This window comes from Meles meles, chromosome 13, assembly GCF_922984935.1.
Source record: "Meles meles chromosome 13, mMelMel3.1 paternal haplotype, whole genome shotgun sequence".
NCBI lineage: Eukaryota > Metazoa > Chordata > Mammalia > Carnivora > Mustelidae > Meles > Meles meles.
The window spans coordinates 23,845,743-23,855,883 of record NC_060078.1 but is presented as its reverse complement, the minus strand read 5'-3'; the positions used below and the strand labels follow the sequence as shown (position 1 = coordinate 23,855,883).

Genomic DNA, 10,141 nt, shown 5'->3' with positions numbered 1-10,141 from the left:
AAGTGTGCCTGGGTGGCTCAGTCAGTTAAGCATCTCAGGTCATGATTCCAGGTTCCTGGAATCAAGCTCCATGTTGGACTCCTTGCTTAGCAGGGAGTCTGCTTCTCCCTCTCCCTCTGCTCCCGGCTTATGTTCTTATGTTCTCTCTCTTACTTGCTCATTCGATTTCTCTTTCAAATAAGTAAAATCTTAAATATAATTTAAAGCCTTTGGAGCACTTATCATTTATTTCCCACTGAGATTGTGTATGTATATATGTGTGTGTGTGTGTGTATGTATGTATGTATGTGTGTGTATGTATATATATATATTTATATATATATATACATATATATATATATATATATGATAGAGTATATTAAGATAGAGAATAATTGGGAATGCAGAATGAAAGTAACCTTGATTTTGACCTTGAACTTGAATGCACAGTGCAAGAGGATTAAAGCCTTGGTTCACACCCAAGTGTGAAGTCCCCAAAGCTGTTCCTTCCATTATACTTGTGTCAATTGGGGAACTCTATTTTAAGTTTTGATCATGACTCTGATGACTAACATTTCCTGAGTCCCTGGTATGGGCCAGGCCCCATTCAAGCTTATGTGTTTCTCCAGCTACTTTACACAACAGGAATTATTTTTCCCCATTTTGCAGATAAGAAATCTGAGACTTAAATCTGAGACTCAAGTTTGCAACTTGCCCAGGTGATGCAGAATCATTTTCTCTTTGGTCCCCAGTGCTTTTGTTCCCAGCAGCTGGATTCTATAGCTGAACTTTCTTCCCCGAGTCTGAGGGGTTGTGTTTTTCTGGGGAACAGAGGTTTAGGCAACGTAGACTGATGGACAGCACATTCTGTCTGTATATCTTAAGGAAAGAAGGAAGGAAAGAGAGAAGGAAAAGATCCAATATTTGAACCCTGAGTCAAGAATAACAGATTTTGAATGGAGCTTTATTCTTTAAAAACACCATGTATTTTTCAGATTGAAAAATGACTCTGGGGTGCCTCAGTTGGCTAAGTGTCTGACTCTTGATTTCAGCTGAGGTCATAATCTCAAGATCCTGGGATAGAGCCCCACATCGGACTCTGTACTCAGTGGACATCGTCTGCTGGAGATTTTCTCCCTTTCCCTCTACCCCTCCCCGCTACCCATACTCTCTCTCTCTCTCTCTAAAATAAATAAATATTGGGGCACCTTGGTGACCCAGTTGGTTAAATGTCTGCCTTCAGCTCAGGTCATGATTCCAGGGTCCCGGGATGGAGCCCTGTGTTGGGTTCTTTATTCATTGGGAAGTCTGCTCCTCTCTTTGCCCCTCCCCCTGTTTCTGTGCTCTGTGTTCTCTCTCCCTTTCTCCTTCTCAAATAAACAAACAAAATCTTAAAAAAAATAAATCTTTAAAAAATGACTATAAGTCATGGTGATGTGGGGGGAGATAGAGAAATGTAAAGGCAAAAATTAAAATCACTATAGTTCCATCATCCAGAAAAGGCAGTATTTTTTCAGCAGCTAAGAACAAAGATGACTGCCATGTATATAGCACCTGTGATATGCCAGGAGTAATTTCACCCACATCACATATATTAACTAATTTAATCATCACAGCAACCCTACATGAAAGGTGCTGAAGGAAACTGAAGGAAAGAATGGCTAAGTAATATTCCCAAGACCAAAATATGAAACCTATGCAGGCAGCCAAGTTCTGGAGTCCATGGTTAGCATTATTTCATGGGTATTTTTCCATGTCCTTATATATATTTCAAAATATTTTTAATGGCCGTATGGATATATTTTATATAACCAACTCCCACTGTTACACACTTAGGTTGTTCCCTTTTTTTGGTAATTATAAAAAATGATGCAATGAGCCTCTGTGTCCATGAATCTTTAGTCAGCTTTTTGATTATTTCCTTAGGACAGATTCCTGGAAGAGAATGACTTGGTCAGAACTTTTGGCATGACTTCAAATCTGTGGTAGAAGAAAAATATTCAGATGTGTGTCACAGATTTAAATCACAAAAAAACTCAGGAAAGTTGGAGATCTATGTGGGCTGGGTAAGAAAAAAAAAATCAGGGAAGACTTCCTTAAGGAAGTGGGTGGAGTATGAGACGATCTTGGATGCAGGGCTGGAGCCCCAGTGCGGGGACATTTCTCTAAGGCTCTGGGCTTCTCTCTTCTGTGTGTCAGTGGACTTGGGCAGGGGGCTGGTGAGAGAAGACTTCATGGAGCAGAGTCTTACAGGATGAAAAGGAGTTTCCGAGGTGGACTTTCCAAAGTTCCAAGAACTTGCAAGGAGTTCCAAGGAGTTTCACAAGGGGTGTGAGGAGCAGGGGTAAGTAGGCCTTGTCGGAACAACCCAGGCAGGTACAGAGGTGTGAGACTCCAAGGTCTTTGAGTTGGTACAGGAATGATTTGGGAGAAGAGCTCAGAAGAGATAGCCCAGGGCTCGATCCTGAAAGGCCTTGACCATCACATGGAGGACCACGAATTTTCTCCGTTGGCTGTAGAGCATGCCAAAGGCTTTTTGCCTAAAAGGAGTTGTGGTCACATCTGCATTTTTGACGGCACCGTGGCGCCAGGAAGGAGGAGGGAGAGAAGTGCGTACAGGCAGAGGAAGCCCCTGTCGGGGGGACGTTCTGGGGACTCAGGAGAGCCCCGGCACCGGCCTGTTTCCAGGAGTTTCGCCCTCAGGCAGTCATCTTCCTTTTCCCTCGCCCCTCCCCCAAGAGGAGTACAGACTGAATATTTACAAAACACTGACATAGAGATGAAAAAGCTGCAGAAACAAAGAGCACAAACACTTCCTCTATGTTGTTGAGCGTTAACATCCATGAGAAATATGAATGCATGTCAGAGCCGAAAATAATGAGGCGCTATGCCTCCCCGAGCAGGTTCCCTGCATCCCGGTCGGGGCCTCGATGGGCAGGAGGGGAGGACCGCTGGCGGGAGGCCGGCCGCCGTCGGCGCGGGTGCTCCTTCCCAAGCAGACAGGTCGCTCGGTGCTTTCTTCCAGGCAATTATTTTCGGGATGACTGGAGGTTTCGATCAACCAATCAAGCTTTTATAGAAGCCACTTTCCTTGATTATGTCCCCGATCTTTAACTCACAGAGCTTTTCGTCAGTATGGCTTGACAACCTCAAGTTTTCAATTAATTTCTCTCTTCCCACCTCCTGCATCTTGCTTTTGCTTTCATTTGGGGAGCTGGAGTGTTCGTGGGCTCTCTGAATTTCCCACGTGGGGTGTGTGTGTGTGTGTGTGTGTGTGTGTGTGTGTGTGTGTGTGTCTGTGTACTTTTAAAGGCTTTTTTCTGGCGTTCTCTCAATGAGGAATGTCCCATGAAAGAGAAGAATGATTTGTGAGCAGGAAGCTGAGTGAAGGAGAGCTCAGAATACAGATTGTAGGGTGTAGAGGAGTATGACCCCTGGTCCGCTGGGTTCAGGACCAGCCCCAGGGGTACCCAGAAAAAGACACTGTCTGTGTTTTCAAATGCAGCAGGCATATCCATGCTTCAAAATACACTGATGAATATTTTGAATTTTAATGGATACACAGCTATTTCAGTGTGATTTATTCCATGGGAATGATTGCTTTTCTTTTAAAATAAAATTATTTGCATAAGCTATAAGTGACTTAAATAAAAATGCAAGGTAAATATTAGTTCAGATGTTGTGTGGAATGCAGCAAATCTCTTGAAGGTGGCATCTGAGTGCTTTAAGATCAGGAGACACGGGAATGAATTTTGGAATCAGAGAGACGTGGATAAAATTCAAGCTCTGCCTCTTACTCAATGTGTGCCTCTAGGAAAATTTCTTAATATCTCTGCATCTTAGCTTAGATAGCTTTTTTTTTTTTTAAATCTGTAAAATGGTGTGCACCTTTCAACAGTGTTGGGTTCAGAGATTTACTTGTTCACCCGCGTGGTCTTCCAGTCGTTACAGAACGTCTGCTACGTGCCACTCACTGTCTGGGCACAGGGAACACAGCCGTGGAGCCGACAAAGCTGCCGCCCCCATGGAGCGGTCATTCTAATGGGGAGGGCAGATAACAAATGCGTGCAGAGATTTGTAAGAAACCGTCAAGTTCCAAGAAAAATGTAGCCGGGTAAGGGAGAGGTTAGAGCAGAACCTCTGAGATGGAAATGTTAGGTGTGTTTGAGATCGAAATGTGTTATGTGTGTTTGAGGAAGGGCGAGGTGACCACAGGGTGCTTGAACTGATGGAGGGAGAGGGAAAAAAGGAGGAAATGAGGTGGGAGAAGTAGTTCCATGCCAGTGGGGAGAGCCCCGGGCAGGGCAGGGTGGAGACCTTGGGTTTCATTTTAAGAGTGATGGGAAAATTGCGACGACGTGGATGGAACTAGAGGGCATCATGCTGAGTGAAATAAGTCAATCGGAGAAAGACAACTATCATATGATCTCCCTGATATGAGGAAGTGGAGATGCAACATGGGGGGTTAGGAGATAGGAAAAGAATAAATGAAACAAGATGGGATCAGGAGGGAGACAAACCATAAGAGACTCTTAATCTCACAAAACAAACTGAGGGTGGCTGGGGCGGGGGGTGGGGTTATGGACAATGGGGAGGGTATGTGCTATGGTGAGTGCTGAGAAGTGTGTAAACCTGGCGATTCACAGACCTGTACCCGTGGGGCTAGTAATACATTATATGTTTATAAAAAATTATATAAAAAAAAGAGTGATGGGAAAAGGGTAGATCCATACATTGTATCCATTGTCAGTGACAAATTCCATGAATATTTGAATAGCTACTCACCTAGTGCCCAGCTTGTGCAGAGCATTCCATTCGGCTTAGAGGTTTGGAGAATACCAAGATAAGTCGGATGGAGGAGCTCAAATTCTTTTTGGAGAACCAGGAGTCTGATCAATTAATACCTGCCATCCATCCAGTACCTGCTGTGTGCCAGGCATAGTTCTAAGCATTTCCTCGTAATGCAGTAGCTCGTGTGGACTTTAGAAAACATAACCATGTAGTCAGTTATTATCTCCATTTTGCAGATGAGGAGAGGCTTAGCAGCCTGCACAGTGCCTTGCACCTTTCAAAGGGGGGAGAGTGAAATAAACATGCTCCCTTTGAGGGTCACAGTAGAGTGGGAATGCAGAGCAAATGTTACCCCCAAAGAGGGAGAACAGAGCCGAGGGATGGCAGGTGTTCTGGAGTGAGGATGCCACTTACTAGCAGGGATGACAGCCACCTCGTCTCTTGTCTCCATGAAATGAGATCAGCGTGAGTATCCATCCTATAGGCTAGCTGGGAGGATGAAATGAGGCAGTGTGTGGAAAATGCTTTTGCACTGAACCTGGCATATGAAAAGCATCTCTCAAGTCTTAGCGATAATCCCTTAGCGAGGGGTTAGGGAGACACTTCATGGTCTGGGCTTGGGCCTTGAGTGCTGAGTGATAAGAAGCCAAGGTAGGTAAGTTAATTCTAGGCTGACAGAGAATGTCTGAGGAATAATAGAGTATTGGTGACTCATGGTGTGTTGGGTGGTGGGGCAGCGTATAATGGACAATTCTTTTAATTCTCTTAACCTGTGACATCGAGGAGACCTTGACTGCCATCCTTAGCACAGGGAACTATTTTTTATAGGCTCCAGGGAAACTGTGATCCTTTGAGCATAAGGGAGCCCATGTTCTGACCTGTGCGTTGGTGGGCACGTCCAGGAGCAATTCAAGAAGATGGCATCGGTCCAGGCTATCAAAACTGAACGTCCGACCAGCACAGGAAACGGTGGAGAGAAGGGATGAAGGGTAGAGACGTTTCAGAGGTGGAATCTACACAGCTTGGGGCCTAATTCCCCCAACTCCTTGCACACACACACACACACACACACACACACACACACACACAGCAAGAGGATGACAGATTGACCCCAACCGAGCCTCGTTCTGTGTCCCACTGGGGGATGAGACTACTTAGAGTTCCTTAGTTTTCCCATCTGTAAGGTGAGAAAAATAAAACCAGAATCTCATGGCTCCCAATGGGATATAGTTATATATTACATTAGCATTGAGAACCCCGTGGAAATGCAGACTGGCTTCATTTCTCCTGCTAATAAAGGACTGTCTTCCTCCCAGAATCCAGGACCCACAACTTACATTTTCTGAGTATCAGAAAACAATGGTTTGGGTTTGAGCTGTTCACTCACTTATGATCTGAGATTATTCTAAAAAGACTTCACAGCTTAGTCTAATTGGGTAATTGGGATGTTTCCAGATGAAATTTGACTTGTATTTTTAAAAAATGCTTTGAAGATTTGGTTGCCATGGTGCTGTTCTGCTGACAAGATCCTTCACTGGCTCCCACTAAGCAGCAATAATGGGCTTCTGTTTATTCTAAGTTTCAGGTTACCCCACCTGAACGTCCTCTGGAACGAAGGAATGAATGAACCTGGAGGAACGAGGGGAGTCCTTCCCTCGCTCTCCTTGATGGGGATGGGCCGAGGAGAAGGTTTGTCAGGGTTGGGGCAGGGTCCTGGGCCTTGGTGAGGAGGGACTTCCCAGTCGGCTGGGAGTCAAGGAAAAAGCCACGGCACATCTGCCACCCATAAATTGGGTGGTTCTTTCAGGATGTGAATACTAATCCTCTTGTATTTTGGGCTAATAAGTGTCTGGTAGAGAGAATTATCTTTATTTTAAGAAATAACATGGTTATAAAAATGAATGCTCATGTTTTTATAGTATTACTATTTTAAATGGGAAAAAGCCTTTGTTCTAATTCAATTTTTCAAACTACTGGACAATCATCCTTTCCCATCGTCCTTAAACTTCTTGTATCCGAGTGTTTATTATAAGAATGTGAAACATCTTCCCCAGATGCAGTATTTTTGGCTTCATTAAAAGTTTTTCTAGTTCCTCTTCAGTCATGTCAATATTTACCTTGGGCAATGTTTTGTATCCTTTTGTTTAGAATTCCAGAATTCTCCAAGACAAACTGATTATTCATGACTCTCTGGCCTAGGTTACAATTTAAACATACCTTATGTTGACGTTTTAAGAGTCCAAGTCCCCACACCATTTCCTGTACTTCTTCTCATAGTTTGTGACCTGCTGCAGTCACTTCATGCCTTGGTAGGCTTTTTTTTTTTTTTTTCACCCTTTCAGGTATCTTCCAAGTACATCTTTTTCGTTGATTCTACTCTTAGAACCTTAGCAAGCGAACTTTCTCTTCCCTTCCTTTTAAAATCCCAGGATCCCTTTATCCTGCCAGCGATGCTTTCACGACACTGTCAAACCTATATGTTTTGAGCGCCTGCGTTGTTTTTCTTAGGGAGCACACTCTTCTGTGTTGCCCACACCCTCTTGTGATATTTCTGGCTGCTGATGAAGAGAACACGTGATCCCTGTCTTCATTGTTTACAGACAATGGGATATCTATCTATTAACCATAGTCTAGACTAACAGCTAAACCCCCATGAGTAAGAGGAGGCCTGAGTGGCCAAACAGACCTCATAAAGCTGTAGTATGTTTTTCTTGAGAAGCTCACTTACGTAGAGCCAATCTTTTTTCTTCACTCAGGATTTTACGATTCTGTGTGTTTCTTTTAGTTCTCTAAATGTGCCTTTAACTCCTTTAGAGGCGTTAAAACCCACAAAGTCGTTCACGTACATTATTTCTTTTGATCCTTATGACAACTTGGTGAGGGAGACCCAGCAGATTCAAATGACCTGTTTGAGATCACAAAGCGAGTTGAGTAAGATACGGTTTTTGCCCTCGAGGATATTTATATTAATAACTGATTTGTTTCATGTACGTCTTTCTGTGCCTTTAAAACACTGTACTCTTCCTTGTTTGGGGGACGTTGCATTGCTACTTCCTTTGCTTGAACTACTTGACTTCTCCCTTTGACTAGCTAAACTCCTACCCGTTTTTCAAACGTCAGCTTTGATTTCACTTCCTCTACGAGCATTCTGTGGTCCCTCAAGTCTAAGGGAGGATTTCTTCCTTTGTGCCCCCATCACAGCCTTAAAAATACATAAGTTGATTCCGACATCTGTCCCCTGATGAACACTCATTAGGCATGTGCTGTGGCTACCCCCCACCCACCTCTTACCACATGTGTATTTCTTACTTGCTGTTGTATCCCCAGTACCTAGCTCTGGGATGCACTCTGGTACACAACGGTCAAATGAATAACCGATGCACACTGTGTCTTCTGGTTGTAGCCCTGGATCCTTGAGTTCAAGAACAAATGCCACAGAGGGCCCCAAGAGCGTCCAGAGAGTTTTAGATATTTCCAAGTTCATTCTTCGTAATGCCGTCTGGTCTTGGTAAGTAATGTGATTATTTGTTGTTTATCAAAACAAAATAAAATGAAACCAAAAATCCTTTCCCCCTTACTTTGCCTTTACCTCTCTGCTTCTCCCTTGGGGAACTGTTCCCTTTCCTTCTTCTGATTTGTGTCCTGCAGGGAGAGCTGTCCACATCTTGGGACCAGAAGTAGGTCTCATAAACATATTCCATCCCCCAGGTGCTGGGACAAGCTCAGGCATGGGCACTCGGCTCAAGCTGGTAACTCTGGGACTCCTGCTGAAACTCTTAGGTAAGAGGGGTCTCTTTCCCCTTTGAAGATTACAAGCAATAGAACCAAGCATGGAACAGCGGGTTCTTCAGGGACTTGTGAAGAGACCAGTGAAGCCACGACAGATCAACCAGACGCAAGAGATGGTGACAGAGTGAAGGCATGATAAAGACTTCGCTGAATACGTGGATTCAACAGCTGAATCCTTGAATTTCTAAATGCGAGAACTGGTAGATTCACTCCCATTTCGGTTGCAACTGGTTTGAGCTGCATTTCGGTCAGTCACCAATGACTGATAGAGTTCTGACTAATTCAGTGGAAAAGAAAATGCCATGGTATTTTTATTACTGACATTAGTGCTTTTTGTTCCTTTGTGGCTTTGCCTTATGCTTTCACTTCTTCATCTGTGTTTTGCATCCATGTAATTTGTCTTAGGTGTTTAATCAGGAATCAAGAAAACCAGCATGCTTTTGACTTATTTTCCCCAATCCCAGTGTCATGCTCTAGGATATGCACTGGCTAGTATTAGAGCTGAGCACACACCCAGGATTCTCCTTCTAGGAGTGGTGATAGTTTTACACAGATTCAACCACTTTGCCTGTTGGTCTGAACTTTACATATTGGTCTTCTGGGCTGAACTGTGGGAGCGTGAATGCACTGGGGCTGGTAGGGTATTCTGTGATCTCAAAGCAACACAAAGCTTTTGAGCCAATAGAAGCAGGGCCTCAAACTGAATCTGAATGAGCTTCATGTCCAGCAATGGGCAAAGGCCTTCATATTCTCTTAGGAGACCACTTTCTGCCCCTTTCTGGGGCTGGAGAATCAAAAGGAGTTGCAGGCTATTTGGAGTTGGTTTCATGGTTGGTCTCTAGGTGCTACAGTCACTCCAGCCATGGAATGGTCTTGTGGATGGAAGGGTAGAAGCATCTCTCTCTCCTAGAAGCCTTTGATGAAGGGGTGGTGAAGATCCCTGTGGTGATTGTTTACCATAAGCAATATGCTCAATATACATCAAATGCTCTCTATTCCTGATTCATGGATGCAGATAAGTAATTAAAACAGGGAGGCACGGATTCAGTCCTAGCTCTTTGCCAAGACATATTCTTGGAAACCGGATCATTGCGCACATCACTATATAATGGACAATATTTTCCATTCAAAGTGTTATATTGGGAGTTGTGTTCCTGAGCAAGGCTATAGCTTCAAATATATTAGAGATGACCTTTCATTGTCACCAAATTCAAGATACAAACTGCAAAATCTTAAAATAATGAGAGTAAGATCGAATTCCTATTAAATTTAAAAAGCCTAAAATCACAAGTTTTAAATGAAATGTATATTCCTTAGCCATTGTTTGTATAAGTGCCCCAATTATATGTGAAATATTCATATGTCACATAAGAATCTATTTGACTGCTATAATGTGTTTTTTCTTAGCAATGTGTTAATTTTTTAGAGTATTCTTACTTAAGAATTAAATTAATTTTGCTTGTCTTCTTAGAACTTTGAAGGGTTTTAGGAGGATATTTTGGATGATTTAGATCTGTACACCACTGCCCACTCACCTTTGAACTGACCTTCTCTTTTACATTTCCCTACAGTAAGGATGGAT

The 10,141-nt window shown here is 43.3% G+C and overlaps 1 long non-coding RNA gene across 1 annotated transcript; it reads left to right on the top strand.

The window, feature by feature from the left end:
* Nucleotides 1–2,153: 2,153 nt before the first annotated feature.
* On the top strand, nt 2,154–9,911 carry LOC123955509. The gene is made up of 4 exons (XR_006821293.1): nt 2,154–2,323; nt 6,350–6,459; nt 8,174–8,278; nt 8,479–9,911. It is a non-coding gene; the product is annotated as an uncharacterized LOC123955509 (long non-coding RNA).
* Nucleotides 9,912–10,141: the final 230 nt, after the last annotated feature.